Source organism: Aethalodelphis obliquidens, unplaced genomic scaffold (genome assembly GCF_003676395.1).
Source record: "Aethalodelphis obliquidens isolate GAN/ISIS:26980383/991018 unplaced genomic scaffold, ASM367639v1 scaffold1, whole genome shotgun sequence".
NCBI lineage: Eukaryota > Metazoa > Chordata > Mammalia > Artiodactyla > Delphinidae > Aethalodelphis > Aethalodelphis obliquidens.
The window spans coordinates 55,795,604-55,812,446 of record NW_020837945.1 but is presented as its reverse complement, the minus strand read 5'-3'; the positions used below and the strand labels follow the sequence as shown (position 1 = coordinate 55,812,446).

Here is a 16,843-nt window from a genome sequence, read left to right as displayed (position 1 = left end):
AAGGGACTAGAAAAACATTAACTCTTAAGGCTGAAAGAATACATCTGGTCCCAAGGTGGCTCTTTTTCTGATTCATTTTCCATTTATGACTTCTGATCTTTGAACTTCTAATCAGGTACAGTTTACATAATCTTGGTTTCGAGAACAAGTGGTTTGTAATATAACAACTTTTTTACCGTTTCTTTTTCTTCTGGCTATTGTATCCCCTCAAAGCCATTGGGCATGATTTGACATCTGTCCAAAGCAAGTTTCAAACCTTCCAATTGTGTAATTTTCACCTTTAGTCTTAGATGATGTGGTCCTGCTGATTCTGAAAATAATTTAATTTTCTACATAAGAATAGGAAAATCCAGGCTTTCAGACTTTTGTTTGGCCTCAGAGAAGAGGTTTCCTGGTATTATTTACTTTCTTCCAATTTTGTTTATTGTAAAATCAAAAGTAAAACAATATTTTTTAACTTTTTAAGGAAAAGAATTTCTATATCGTAATTGATTATTTTAAAAATTTATTTATTTATTCATTTATTTAATTTTTGGCTGCATTGGGTCTTTGCTGCTGCACGTGGGCTTTCTCTAGTTGCTTAGAGTGGGGGCTACTCTTTGTTGCGGTGCACAGGCTTCTCATTGTGGAGGCTTCTCTTGTTGCGGAGCGTGGGCTCTAGGCGTGCAGGCCTCAGTAGTTGTGGCACATGGGCTCAGTAGTTGTGGCTCGCAGGCTTTAGAGAACAGGCTCAGTAGTTGTGGCGCACGGACTTAGTTGCTCCACGGCATGTGGGATCCTCCCGGACCAGGGCTCGAACCCGTGTCCCCTGCACTGGCAGGCAGATTCTTAACCACTGCGCCACCAGGAAAGCCCCTCATAATTATTAATTTATTATTCCATTCTAGTGTTTTTTAAGTGCAGTTTCTCTTTTTTCATTTATGATTTGCTTCTAAACTTTATTCTAAGTTATACAGTCTTAATAAGCCTCATTTCATAATGATTTCTTGATAAGTGGCCACTGAACTGATTCGTCAACATTTACGTAACAATTCCTGTATTTTTGGACAGTGACATTGGTCTCAGTGTTTCACATTATTTGTGGATGATGTTGGAATAAACATATTCATACAGATAGATTTTTTAATTTTTTGAATTATTTTCTTAAGACAGATTCCCAGGATGGGAACCAGTGAGTCAAAGGGTCTGAACTTTGATACAGTTCTTGTGAATATTTGGTATCAGTTTTAAACTTAGGAATCAAACCCTTTATCGTTCTGCTTTGGGCTGAGGCTCTAAGAGCAGTAATCTGACCATTGGCAGGGCCTTGTTTCAAGATGACAGTAACCTCATGAAAATTTCATTAGGAGTGATGTTTAAGCACAGGGCAGTGGCATGTGCTTTGGCAATGTCAGTCTAAAGACAACCTGTTTTCCCTTAAATTAAAAAAATTGTATGTAGATAGATAACAGTCATCTCAGAATTTCAGAATGCAGATGAGGAGGAAGTTTGCATTTAATGTGTGATATATCACACTGCAGTTTGAATCTGTGACTGTGGTATGTGGAGAGTGCTAGGGAAGCATACAGAGGTTCCAGGGTGACATGCAGAAAGTCAGTTGTATCTGTAGGGAAAGAATCATGTTGAATTATATCATGTTAAACTTAGTTCCCAGAAAGGGAAGAAGATGATATGAAAAATAGCTTTGTAAGAAATCAGAAGAAAATCAAGTGTTTGGAATAAAACGGAGGTGCAGGGGAGGGCTGAGAATACTGAATATTAAAGGAATAAAAGTGGACTAATAACAGAAAACAAGATGCTTCTTTAGGGCCTGCTTAGACAATTTTTGTTTATTAGTTTATGTTGTGGTAATTTTTGGAACTCTGAACCAAGTCCCACACCTCAAACCTTTGTAACTTTTCCCCCCACTGAGTTGTATTTTTTTCCTTTGAAGTAGTCCATTTGTGCAAAAGAGAATCAGATTAATCCATTTTCTCCTCACTGGTGCCTGTTAGTAACCTTCAGTCACAGTCATACAAATTATTGAAATTTAGAGTCATTTTCAAAGGTCCTGTATTGCTAGAGTGCAGTAGGACTAAGCAAATGGAAGATGACAGGCTGGTGGAGGGTTTTAAAATGAGTCAGTGCCCATCACTACCTCATATGTGGTTAGTATAAATTGGCATCTGCAAAATCTGCAGGGTTGTAATTCTACTTCGGCATTCCTTACTCAGAGAGTTTATGTAGATGCCAGGTGTGGAATTATAATTCTGTAATTTGGATATTTTAAATTTCATTCATAAGACATACAGCTTTTTTATGTGGATACTGGTATGGAATTATAATTTCATAACTGAGATTTTGAAATTTCATGTAAGATATGCCAGTGAATCCTGGATCCATGTATTAGTTTTCTTTATTCTCTCCTATATCTCACTCTCCCTTGTTTACCTGGTGGTCTATCACCTGTTCCAGGGGCATTAATCTTTGGGGCAGAGGGTGGAGTGTGGATGAAGGGAGGGGCTTCAAGTAGTACACAAATATCAATTTATTGAAAATTATTCAAACCTGCATAAACACACAGATCAGAGTGATAGTGCTTCCTCATTCTCCACACCAGTTCCCTTAGTCTGTCTTCTTCTATAGAAATAATTCTGCAAGTTGTTTTTAAATATATCATCTAATTTTTTTTCTAGTAATTGTCAGTTTATATTAGATTTAACTCAGACATTTTTCTTCTTAACCTTTTATTTTGAAATAATTTAGACTTTTCAGAAGGGTTGCAAAGATAATACAAAGAATTCCAGTATACTTTGCACTCTGATTCCACAAATGTTATTTTACTGCACTTGCTTTATCTTTCAACCTCTCGCTCTTCCTCTCTTTATATGTACTATGGATCCATGGATTCTCTCTTATTCTCTTTATTCTAAGGGTTATAATCCATCACTATCAATATGAATTTTGTGTCTAAAGTTGTCCTAGATTTGGCTCTGGCTAGTAGGAGACTGTTTAAGCTGAATCTTATGTTCTTTTCACGTCACCATCATTTTTGAACGTTTCTGTACTTGCTGGAACCACAAGATGTTCCCGGCTCATATTATACTCCTATTTCCCCTGTCTGCAATAAGCCATTTCTCCAAGGAAACCTGGTTCCCTTTAGTAGATAATGGTATATTTCATTTTAAAAGATAACGCTTTTAAAGATGGTGTACTTAATCTTTGAAATAGCTGTATACTGATCAATTACTCTATGTTGGTATACAACAATTTTGCATAATATTCAGTTACTATACACTATAATGTAATATATAACATGATATTATACATCAACACTCTCCTATTGATGGGACTTAACTCTTTTAACAATGCTGATCTTTATACTTATATTTTGGGGCACATGCACAAGTATTGATATTTCTTTAGCATTCTCAGAAAAAATATTGCCAGATTAAGTGGTGGTAATTTTAAATTTAAATAGTGCTAAAGTATTGTGTGAAATGCTTAAATTTTCTGTGCACCCAACCAATGGTCTGAGTTTTCTTAATGCCCTGATTCTTACCAAGAATTTATATAATCAATCTTTAAAATTTTGCCAGGTAGCAAACGATCAGAACCTAGGCAAAAGTCAGGGAACAGATTTTTCTTCACAGCCCTCAGAAAAACCAACTATGGTGGCATCTTCATCTCACACTTCTAGCCTCTAGAACTGTGAGACAATGAATTTTTGTTGTTTTAAAAAAATTTAGCGGGTAGATTAAATATTTCTCTGCACTCTAGTTTTCTCCTGATTATTGACAAAATTGAGTATATTTTCATGTTTTTTGAACACTTACTTTGCTTCCATAATTTGCTTGTGTGTTTTGCTTATATTTCTATTATGTCGTTTTTCTTGTTGATTTATAGGAATATTTAATTTAGTCTAGCTATTAATACTTTGGGTGTTAAATATGCGGAAAATATTTTCCTCCAGTCTGACACTTGCCCTTTTTTTAATTGAAATGTTCATTGAGATAATTGTAGACTTACATGCAGTTATAAGAAATAATACAGAGAGAGACCATGTACCCTTTACGCAGCTTGCCCAGTGTTGGCATTTTGCAAAACTATAGTGCAATATTCCAACCAGGATATTGACATTGATACAGTCCACCAACTTTGATGAAAATCCATCAATGCATCAGCACAAGGATCCTTCCTTTTGCTTTTTATAAATACACATACCTCCTTTTCTCTCTCCCCATTTGACTTTTAACATTGTTAATATTGTCCTTTGTCTTATAGATATTTTTGATTTTTTGAGGTCAATTCTGTCAGTGTTTTCCTTTCTGTGCTTCTTACTTTTGCATTCTAAACTCAGAAAGTCCTTCCTCAGCCAAATGTTTTTTCTTATAATCTCTTTTAACATTTGTAGTTTATTTCTGTATAGCCTTTTAATCCATCTGGAATTTGTTTTTGAAGTGTGTGCACATGGGGAAGGATAGATTAATTTCATGTTTTCCTCATGGATATAGCATTTTTAAAATAGTCCAGCCTTTCCTACTTATTTGAAATGCATTGTCAACATAAACTAGATTTCCACCATACATGGATGTGATTCTAGATAATCTGTTCCTTTTCAGTGATGTAATTTTTTATTCCTCCCCCATTAGAATTTCTAAATTGCCATAGCCCTTATGATCTGTTTTGTTATTTGGTAAGGGAAGTACCCCTAAGCTCTTTTATAAATTGTCTATGCTTGTAGATGTTCTTTTCTATATGAATTTTTAAAATAAGCTTTTCAAGTTTTATTATAAAAAATTCTTGGCATTTTGATTGGTAGTCCATTGAATTTATAGATTAATTGGGGGAGAACTAGCATATTTATGTTTTGGTTCTTATTCCTGTCTTCTATTATATAGCTGAGTGGAGTTTTATAACAGCATAATATATCAAACTAATTAAGAACAGAGCTTTGGTAGTGAGACTGTCTTCAATTTATACTTCTACCTCCTGTGTTATTATGGGGAAGGTAGTTAACCTCACAGAGCCTCAATTTACTCATTTGAGAATGGTAATAATAATAATAGTGTTATATCACAGGTTGTTGTGAAGATTAAGCAATGTATGATGTAAAAAGTGCTTAAAACACTTCTTGGCACATACTTCATACCCAGTAATTGTTAGCTATTATTATTACTTCATATAGCTCTTGTATATTTCTTTTTTTTTGAGATTTTGAAATTTATCTTATTTATTTTTTTATACAGCAGGTTCTTATTAGTTATCCATTTTATACATATTAGTGTATATATGTCAATCCCAATCTCCCAATTCATCACACCACCACCCGTCCCCCCAGCTTTCCCCCTTGCTGTCCATATGTTTGTCCTCTACATTTGTGTCTCAATTTCTGCCCTGCAAACTGGTTCATCTGTACCATTTTTCTAGGCTCCACATATATGCGTTAATATACGATATTTGTTTTTCTCTTTCTGACTTACTTCACTCTGTATGACAGTCTCTAGGTCCATCCACGTCTCTACAAATGACCCAATTTCTTTCCTTTTTATGGCTGAGTAATACTTCATTGTATATATGTACCACACCTTCTTTATCCATTCATCTGTTGATGGGCATTTGGGTTGCTTCCATGACCTGGCTATTGTAAATAGTGCTGCAGTGAACAGTGGGGTGCATGTGTCTTTTTGAATTATGGTTTTCTCTGGGTATATGCCCAGTAGTGGAATTGCTGGGTCACATGGTAATTCTACTTTTAGTTTTTTAAGGAACCAGTGTACTGTTCTCCATAGTGGCTGTATCAATTTACATTCCCACCAACAGTGCAAGAGGGTTCCCTTTTCTCCACACCCTCTCCAGCATTTGTTGTTTGTAGATTTTCTGATGATGCCCATTCTAACTGGTGTGAGGTGATACCTCATTGTAGTTTTGATTTGCATTTCTCTAATAATTAGTGATGCTAAGCAGCTTTTCATGTGCTTCTTGGCCATCTTTATGTCTTCTTTGGAGAAATGTCTATTTAGGTCTTCTACCCATTTTTGGATTGTGTTTTTTTTTTTAATATTGAGCTACATGAGCTGTTTATATATTTTGCAGATTAATCCTTTTGCCATTGATTCATATGCAAATATTTTCTCCCATTCTGAGGGTTGTCTTTTTGTCTTGTTTATGGTTTCCTTTGCTGTGCAAAAGCTTTGAAGTTTCATTAAGTCCCATTTGTTTAGTTTTGTTTTTATTTCCATTACTCTGGGAGGGGGATCAAAAAAAATCTTGCTGTGATTTATATCAAAGAGTGTTCTTCCTATGTTTTTCTCTAAGAGTTTTATAGTGTCTGGTCTTACATTTAGGTCTCTAATCCATTTTAAGTTTATTTTTGTGTATGGTGTTAGGGAGTGTTCTCATTTCATTCTTTTACATGTAGCTGTCCAATTTTCCCAGCACCACTTATTGAAGAGACTGTCTTTTCTCCATTGTATATCCTTGCCTCCTTTATCATAGATCAGTTGATCATAGGTGCGTGGGTTTATCTCTGGGCTTTCTATCCTGTTCCATTGACCTATATTTCTGTTTTTGTGCCAGTACCATATTGTCTTGATTACTGTAACTTTGTAGTATAGTCTGAAGTCAGGGAGTCTGATTCCTCCAGCTCCGTTTTTTTCCCTCAATATTGCTTTGGCTATTCGGGGCCTTTTGTGTGTCCATACAAATTTTAAGATTATTTGTTCTAGTTCTGTAAAAAATGCCATTGGTAATTTGATAGAGATTGCATTGAATCTGTAGATTGCCCTGGGTAGTACAGTTATTTTCACAATATTGATTCTTCCAATCCAAGAACATGGTATATCTCTCCATCTGTTTGTGTCATCTTTGATTTCTTTCATCAGTGTCTTTTAGTTTTCTGAGTACAGGTCTTTTACCTCCTTAGGTAGGTTTATTCCTAGGTATTTTATTCTTTTTTTGCAGTGGTAAATGGGGGTGTTTCCATAAGTTCTCTTTCAGATATTTCATCATTAGTGTATAGGAATGCAAGAGACTTCTGTGCATTAATTTTGTATCCTGCAACTACCAAATGCATTGGTTAGCTCTAGTATTTTTCTGGTGGCATCTTTAGGATTCTCTATGTATAGTATCATGTCATCTGCAAACAGTGACAGTTTTAGTTCTTCTTTTCCAGTTTGTATTCCTTTTATTTCTTTTTCTTCTCTGATTGCTGTGGCTTGGACTCCAAAACTATGTGGAATAATAGTGGTGAGAGTGGGCATCCTTGTGTTGTTCCTGATCTTAAAGGAAATGCTTCCAGTTTTTCACCTTTGAGAATGATGTTTGCTGGGGGTTTGTTGTATATGGCCTTTATTATGTTGAGGTAGGTTTCTTGTTTGTTGTTTCTTGAGGTAGGATTGTATTGCTATAAACTTCCCTCTTAGAACTGCTTTGCTGCATCCCATAGGTTTTGGATCATCATGTTTTTGTTGTAATTTGTCTCTAGGTACTTTTTGATTTCCTCTTTGATTTCCTCAGTGATCTCTTGGTTATTTAGTAACATATTGTTAGGCCTCCATGTGTTTGTGTTTTTTATGTTCTTTACCCTGTAATGGATTTCTAATCTCCTAACGTTGTGGTCAGAAAAGATGCTTCATATGATTTCAGTTTCTTAAATTTACTGAGGCTTGGATTGTGACCAAAGATGTGATCTATCCTGGAGAATGTTCCATGCACACTTGAGAAGAAAGTGTAATCTGCTGTTTTTGAATGGAATGTCCTATAAATATCAAGTAAATGTATCTGGTCTATTGTGTCACTTAAAGCTTGTGTTTCCTTATTTATTTTCTGCCTGGATGATCTGTCCATTGTTGTAAATGAGGTGTTAAAGTCCCCCTCTATTATTGTGTTACTGTCGATTTCCTCTTTTATAGCTGTTAGCAGTTGCCTTATGTATTGAGGTGCTTCTGTGTTGGGTGCATATATATCTATAATTGTTGCATCTTCTTCTTGGATTGATCCGTTGATCATTGTGTAGTGTCCTTCCTTGTCTCTTGTAACATTGTTTATTTTAATGTCTGTTTTGTCTGATATGAGTATTGCTACTCCAGCTTTCTTTTGATTTCCATGGAATCATGGAATATCTTTTTCCATCACCTACTTGCAGTCTGTATGTGTCCCTAGGTCTGAAGTGGGTCTCTTGTAGACAGCATATATATGGATCTTGTTTTTGTATCCATTCAGCTAGCCTGTGTCTTTTGGTTGGAGCATTTAATCCATTCACATTTAAGGTAATTATTGATATGTATGTTCTTATTACCATATTTTAACTGTTTGGGGTTTATTTTTGTAGGTCGTTTTCTTTTGTGTTTTCCACTTAGAGAAGTTCCTTTACCATTTGTTGTAGAGCTGGTTTGGTGGTGCTGAATTCTCTCAGCTTTTGCTTGTCTGTAAAGCTTTTTATTTCTCCACTGAATATGAATGAGATCCTTGCTGGGTATGGTAATCTTGGTTGTAGGTTCTTACCTTTCATCACTTTAAATATGTCTTGCCATTCCCTTCTGGCTTGTAGAGTTTCTGCTCAGAAATCAGCTGTTAACCTTATGGGAGTTCCCTTGTGTCTTCTTTGTCATTTTTCCCTTGTTGCTTTCTATAATTTTTCTTTGTCTTTAATTTTTGTCAGTTTGATTACTGTGTGTCTCAGCGTGTTTCTCCTTGGGTTTATCCTGCCTGAGACTCTCTGCGCTTCCTGGATTTGGATGGCTATTTCCTTTCCCATGTTAGGGAAGTTTTCAACTATAATCTCTTCAAATATTTTCTCTAGTCCTTTCTCTCTCTCTTCTCCTTCTAGGACCCCTGTATGCGAATGTTGTGTTTAATGTTGTCCCAGATGTCTCTTAGGCTGTCTTCATTTCTTTTCATTCTTTTTTCTTTATTCAGTTACGCAGTGGTGAATTCCACCATTCTGTCTTCCAGGTCACTTATCCGTTCTTCTGCCTCAGTTATTCTGCTGTCGATTCCTTCTAGTGTATTTTTCATTTCAGTTATTGCATTGTTCATCTCTGTTTGTTTGCTTTTTAATTCTTCTAGCTCTTTGTTAAACATTTCTTGCATCTTCTCGATCTTTGCCTCCATTCTTTTTCCGAGGTCCTGGATCATCTTCACTATCATTATTCTGAATTCTTTTTCTGGAAGGTTGCCTGTCTCCACTTCATTTAGTTGTTTTTCTGGGGTTTTATCTTGGTCTTTCATCTGGTACATAGTCCTCTGCCTTTTCATCTTGTCTATCTTTCTGTGAATGTGGTTTTTGTTCCACTGGCTGCAGGATTGTAGTTCTTCTTGCTTCTGTGTCTGCCCTCTGGTGAATGAGGCTATCTATGAGGATAGTGAAAGTTTCCTGATGGGAGGGACTGGTGGTGGGTAGAGCTGGGTGTTGCTCTGGTGGGCAGAGCTCAGTAAAACCTTAATCTGCTTGTCTGCTGATGGATGGGGCTGGGTTCCCTCCCTTTTGGTTGTTTGGCCTGAGGCGACTCAACACTGGAGCCTACCCAGGCTCTTTAGTGGGGCTTATGGCAGACTCTTGGGGAGCTCACGCTAAGGAATACTTCCCAGAATTTCTGCTACCAGTGTCCTTACCCCTTCAGTGAGCCACAGCCACCCCTGGCCTCTGCAGGAGACCCTCCAACACTAGCAGGTAGGTCTGGTTCAGTCTCCTATGGGGTCACTGCTCCTTTCTCTGGGTCCTGATGTGCCCACTGCTTTGTGTGTGCACTCCAAGAGTGGAGTCTCTGTTTCCCCCAGTCCCGTTGAAATCTTGCAGTCAAATCCCGCTAGCCTTCAAAATCTCATTCTCTTGGAATTCCTCCTCCCGTTGCCAGACCCCCCGGTTGGGAAGCCTGACGTGGGGCTCAGAACCTTCACTCCAGTGGTGGACTTCTGTGGTATAAGTGTTCTCCAGTTTGTGAGTCACCCACCCAGAAGTTATGGGATTTGCTTTTATTGTGATTGTGTCCCTCCTACTGTCTCATTGTGGCTTCTCCTTTGTCTTTGGATGTGGGGTATCTTTTTTGGTGACTTCCAGTGTCTTCCTGTGGATAATTGTTCAGCAGTTAGTTGTAATTCCGGTGCTCTCGCAAGAGGGAGTGAGAGCACGTCTTTCTACTCCGCCATCTTAAACCAGTCTTCTTTTGTATATTACTTTTTTTTTTTTTTTGTGGTACGCGGGCCCCTCACTGTTGTGGCCTCTCCCATTGCGGAGCACAGGCTCCGGACGCACAGGCTCAGCAGCCATGGCTCATGGGCTAGCCGCTCCGCGGCATGTGGTATCTTGCCGGACTGGGGCACGAACGCGTGTCCCCTGCATCGGCAGGCGGACTCTCAACCACTACACCACCAGGGAAGCCCTGTATATTTCTTGTTATGTTTATGCATAGGTATTTTGTGACTCTTCTTGGCATGCAAATAAGACTTTTTTTTTCTCCATTTCTTTTTTGGATTTTTTATTTATTAGTGTACAGTTGGGAATGCCATTGACTTTTTGCCTGTTGATTTTATTTTTTTTAATTTTTAAAATATTTTATTTATATACTTATTTATTTGGTTTTGCCAGGTCATAGTTGCGGTAGGCGGGCTCTTAGTTACGGCTCGTGGGCTCCTTAGTTGTAGCTCGCTGGCTCCTTAGTTATGGCATGTGAACTCTTAGTTGTGGCATGCCTGTGGGTTCTAGTTCCCTGACCAATGGTCGAATCTGGGCCCCCTGCATTGGGAGCTCGGAGTCTTAACTACTGTGCCACCAGGGAAGTCCCTGCCCAATTTTTTTTTTTTTTTTTTTGCGGTACGCGGGCCTCTCACTGTTGCGGCCTCTCCAGTTGCGGAGCACAGGCTCTGGACATGCAGGCTCAGCAGCCATGGCTCACGGGCCTAGCCACTCCGCGGCATGTGGGATCTTCCCAGACCGGGGCACAAACCCATTTGCCCTGCATTGGCAGGTGGACTCTCAACCACTGTGTCACCAGGGAAGCCCTGCCCATTGATTTTATATCTCAACATTTACTGAACCATTTTATTCTAATAGTTGTCAGTTAAATTTTCTATATCATTTTTTATTTTCAAATAGTGTTGGTTTGTCTTCATTTCTGTTACTTATACTTATTTCTGTTTTTCCTGTTTTAACTAATTAGCTAGTTAAATAGAAGTGGTAATAGAAGACATGCTTTTTTATCTTGTTTTTGTCTCAGTGGGGTTCTTTTACGTTTGACCATTAGGTGTGATACTTGTTCTAGTTATTCTTCTTTCAAATCAATGTCTTTTGTCAAACTGAGGAAGTCAGTTATTCTTAGTATACTGAGTACCTTTTATTTATTTTTCACATCAGGAAATGGGTATTAAATTTTAGTCAATGCTTTCTGATATCTGTTGAGGTTATTTAGTTTTGTTTTTCTCCTTTAATCTGTTAGAGCAGTGTATTATTATATTAGAGTTTATGATGTGGAACCATCTTTGCATTGCCCAAATAAACCCAACTAGTTTATGATGTATTATTCACTGTGTTGATTTTGCTAGTATTTTATTTAATATTTTTTGCTTTTATGTTTACACATGAGACTGGCAATAATTATGCTTTTATTATCCTTGTCTTATTTAGTATTGGTGTATATAGACTATAGTAGAATAAATTGTGAAGTATTTTACCTCTTTTATTGATTTGGAAGTGTTTATGTAAAATGAATCATTAGTTTACCTATAGGTTTGGTAGAAGTTCCCTGAAAAATCTGTGGTCCTGTTACTTCCTTTTTACATTCAATACTTTTCAATTGTGTTATAACTGTTAATCTATTCAAATTTTAAAATTCTTGGGCCAAATTTATCACTTATAACTTCTTATAAAAATATTCATTTTATTTAGATTTTCAAATTTGTTGATATGGTGTTTTACAGAAAATATTCTTAAAAAATTTCTATTTTCCTCAAATCTTATAGTTGTGTCCACTTTTACTTCTTTTTTTAAAATTTTATTTATTTATTTTTTGGCTGTGTTGGGTCTTCATTGCTGTGCGTGGGCTTTCTCTAGTTGCGGCAAGCTGTGGCTACTCTTTGTTGCTGTGCAAGGGCTTCTCACTGTGATGGCTTCTCTTGTTGCAGAGCACAGGCTCTAGGTGCACATGCTTCAGTAGTTGTGGCTCGTGGGCTCTAGAGCGCAGGCTCAGTAGTTGTGGCGCGTGGGCTTAGTTGTTCCGTGGCATGTGGGATCTTCCTGGACCAGGGCTTGAACCCATGTCCCCTACGTTGGCAGGCAGATTCTTAACCACTGTGCCACCAGGGAAGCCCACTTTTACTTCTTTTAGCATGTAGTTATGCCATTTCTTTTTCTTGCTAGAGATATTTAATTGTTTCAACTGTCTTTAAAAATAAAACAATTTTGGATTCTTCTTATTAAGTCCATTAGGTTTATGTTAATTTTAAATTAAAAATTTTTTTTTACATATTCTTTGGATTTATTTCCCTTCTTTCTATTTCCTTGAGGTGTGTATTTTATCTGTTCACTTTCAATCTCATTTTCTTTTTTTCATATATATTTTTACTTTTTTTTTAATAGATCTTTATTGGAGTATAATTGCTTCATTTTCTAATCTAAACAATTAAGACTCTTATTTACCCCCTGCATATGGCTATATGATACAGATTTCAAAATGTAGAACTATCATTGTTGCTTATTTTTAAATAATTTATAAATTCCATTGTATTTTCTCTTTAGCTCAAAAATTATTTTTAAAAATATTTAAAATATCTACAAGAGTTATATTGGGGCATATCAAATAGCCTTTTTCTTATTGTTCTAATTTTATTATATGGTGATCAGAGAATGTAGCCTGTATTATATCTGGTCTTTGAAATCTGCTGAGATTTTCTTGTGACCTAATGTTTTAAACATTGGAAAAAATGTGACAGTCTGATAAGGTGAGATTCTGATACATCAAGCTTTCAAATTAAGTTATTCAAACCTTCCATATCTTTTTTCCCCCTTAATCCCTCGATTTCTGAGAGAAGTGTGTTAGAATCTCTGAAGTGCCTATAAATATGTCCACGTTTCTTGTACTTCTATTAGTATTTGCTGTATATTTTTCTGAGTCATTAGATTTGTGGCACATATCTCATTTTGCTTAAGTGAACCTTTTATTAATTTAAAATATCCCTTTATGTTCCAGCTAATGCTTTCCAATAACTTTGATTCTACTTTTGTCTAGGATTAACCTATGCTCTCTTTCTTTTAGTTAACTTCTTCTTACTAGATGTTTTACCACTGCTTTACTAACAACAGTGTTACTTTGTTTTTGGTCTGCCTCATATAAGTGTTATAAAACTAGATTTCCTACTCAGTCTAAGTGCATCTATCTTTTAATAGGAAATTTGTCTAATTCACATTTATAATGACATCCGATATGGTTGGAATTACACTGCCTTCTTATTTTATATTTCATTTTTCTTTGCTTCCTTGGTTGTTATTTGTTTACACTTGGTTTTTATTTGTTTTATTTTGTTCTGCTTTATTTTTCCTTTCTCCCCTTTTGTCAGATTGGTTGAGACGTGATTTTTTTTTCTCAAGGAGGAATATTCATTTATTTTCCATTCCATGTTTGAAAAATTATACATTCCATTCTGTTCTTTCAGTGGATTATCTTTACATCTTAAATAAACATATATAAACTTATATATAGTTTTCTTATTAAAGTTTACAGTTAATCAGTATCTATATCATCTCACAAAGAGGCCTTAGTATGCTCTTTTATTTCTCTTCCTTACCAGTTCCTTCTTTTAAAATTATTTTATATTAAATTTATTTACAAATTTTTACAATATTTTTATCACACCCTGCATAAGTAATTATTTAGACTAAATTATAAGATTAAGAAAATTTTTTTTTGCTTACCACAAAATCTTCCACACCGTATCTTCTTTATTGGTTAATTTACTGGATTATGTTCTCAAATAATTACATCAGAGTCTATTGGAGGTAAATTTATGGAAGCTTTATATCTGTAAAAGTGCCTTTATTGAGGGGGATTGGTTCAAGATGGCAGAGTAGAAGGACGTGGGCTCAATCCCTCTTGTGAGAGCACCAGAATCACAACTAACTGTTGAACTGTCATTGACAGGAAGACACTGGAACTCACCAAAAAAGATACCCCACATCCAAAGACAAAGGAGAAGCCACAATGAGACGGTAGAAGGGGCACAATCACAATAAAATCAAATCCCATAACTGCTGGGTGGGTGACTCAAAACTGGAGAACAGTTATACCACACCAAGTCCACACAGTGGAGTGAAGGTTCTGAGCCCTACGTCAGGCTTCCCAACCTGGGGGTCCGGCAATGGGAGGAAGAATTCCCAGAGAATTAGACTTTGAAGCCTAGTGGGATTTGATTGCAAGACTTTGACAGGACTAGGGGAAACAGACTCCACCCTTGGAGGGCACACACAAAGTAGTGTGCCCACCAGGACCCAGGGGGAAGGAGCAGTGACCCTTAGGAGACTGAACCAGACCTACCTGCTAGTAGTATAGGAGGGTGTCCTACCCACTAGAGGCAGGGGGTGTCTGTGGCCCATGGCAGGGAGCAGGACACTGGCAGCAGAAGTTCTGGGAAGTACTCCTTGGCGTGAGCCCTTCTGGAGTCCGCCAATAGCCCCACAAAAGAGTCCGTAGGCTCCAGTGCTGGGTTGCCTCAGGCCAAACAACCAACAGGGAGGGAACTCAGCCCCACCCATCAGCAGACAAGTGGATTAAAGTTTTACTGAGCTCTTCCCACCAGAGAAACACCCAGCTCTACTCACCACCAGTCCCTCCCATCAGGAAGCTTGCACAAGCCTCTTAGGTAGCCTCATTGACCAGAGGGCAGACAGCAGAAGCAAGAACTACAATCCTGCAGCCTGTGGAACGAAAACCACATTCACAGAAACATAGACAAAATGAAAAGGCAGAGGACTATGTACCAGGTGAAGGAACAAGATAAAACCCCAGAAAAACAGCTAAATAAAGGGAGATAGGCAACCTTCCAGAAAAAGAATTCAGAATAATGATAGTGAAGATGATCCAGGACCTCAGAAAAAGAATGGAGGCAAAGATTGAGAATATGCAAGAAATGTTTAGCAAACACCTAGAAGAATTAAAGAACAAATAAACAGAAATGAACAATTTAATAAGTGAAATGAAAACTACACTAGAAGGAATCAATAGGAGAATAACTGAGGCAGAAGAATGGACAAGTGACCTGGAAGACAGAATGGTGGAATTCACTGCTGCAGAACAGAATATAGAAAAAAGAATGAAAAGAAATGAAGACAGCCTAAGAGACCTCTGGGACAACATTAAATGCACTAACATTCCCATTACAGGGGTCCCGGGAGGAGAAGAGAGAGAGAAAGGACCCAAGAAAATATTTGAAGAGATTATAGTTGAAAACTTCCCTAACATGGGAAGGGAAATAGCCATCCAAATCCAGGAAGCGCAGAGAGTCTCAGGCAGGATAAACCCAAGGAGAAACATGCTGAGACACATAGTAATCAAATTGACAAAAATTAAAGACAAAATTTATTAAAAGCAACAAGGGAAAAATGACAAATAACATAGAAGGGAATTCCCATAAGGTTAACAGCTGATTTCTCAGCAGAAACTCTACAAGCCAGAAGGGAGTAGCATGATATATTTAAAGTGATGAAAGGGAAGAACCTACAACCAAGGTTAATCTACCTGACAAGGATCTCATTCAGATTCGATGGAGAAATCAAAAGCTTTACAGACAAGCAAACGCTAAGAGGATTCAGCACCACCACCTCTACAACAAATGCTAACGGATCTTTTCTGAGTGGGAAACACAAGAGAAGAAGAGGACCTACAAAAACAAACGCAAAACAATTAAGAAAATGGTAATAGGTATATACAGATTGATAATTACCTTAAATGTTAATGGATTAAATGCTCCAACCAAAAGACACAGGCTCGCTAAATGGATACAAAAGCGAGACCCATATATATGCTGTCTACAAGAGACCCATTTCACACCTAGGGACACTTACAGACTGAAATTGAGTGGATGGAAAAAGATACTCGATGCAAATGGAAATCCAAAGAAAGCTGGAGTAGCAATACTCATATCGGACAAAATAGAACTTAAAAAAAAGAATGTTACAAGAGACAAGATGATGTATGTTGTATTACATACATCATTATGATTATATTATATGATCAATATATTATATGATCATATCATATGATCAATAATATGATCAGTCATATTATTGATCCCTACATAATGATGAAGGAATCAATCCAAGAAGAAGATACAACAATTATAAATATATATGCACCCAACAAGGGGCACCTCAATACATAAGGCAACTGCTAACAGCTATAAAAGAGGAAATTGACAGTAACACAGTAATAGTGGGGGACTTTTAACAACTCATTTACAACAATGGACATCCAAAATGAAAATAAATAAGGAAAAACAAGCTTTAAATGACACAATAGACCAGATAGATTTAATTGATATTTATAGGACATTCCATCTGAAAACAGCAGATTACATTTTCTTCTCAAGTGCACATGGAACAGTCTCCAGGAGAGACCACATCTTGGGTCACAAATCAAGCCTCCATAAATTTAAGAAAATTGAAATCATATCAAGCATCTTTTCCAATGACCATGCTATGAGATTAGATATCAATTACAGGGAAAAAACTGTAAAAACCACAAACACATGGAGGCTAAACAATATGGTACTAAATAACCAAGAGATAACTGAAGACATCAAAGAGGAAATAAAAAATACCTAGAGACAAATGACAATGAAAACATGACGATCCAATACCTAGGGAATGCAGCAAAAG

General features: G+C 36.9%; 1 protein-coding gene across 3 annotated transcripts in view; it reads left to right on the top strand.

The window, feature by feature from the left end:
- The window catches only part of MORC1 (MORC family CW-type zinc finger 1), a 350,777-nt gene that overhangs the window by 209,140 nt on the left and 124,794 nt on the right, over positions 1 to 16,843 (top strand). The gene's annotated exons all lie outside the window — the stretch shown is intronic.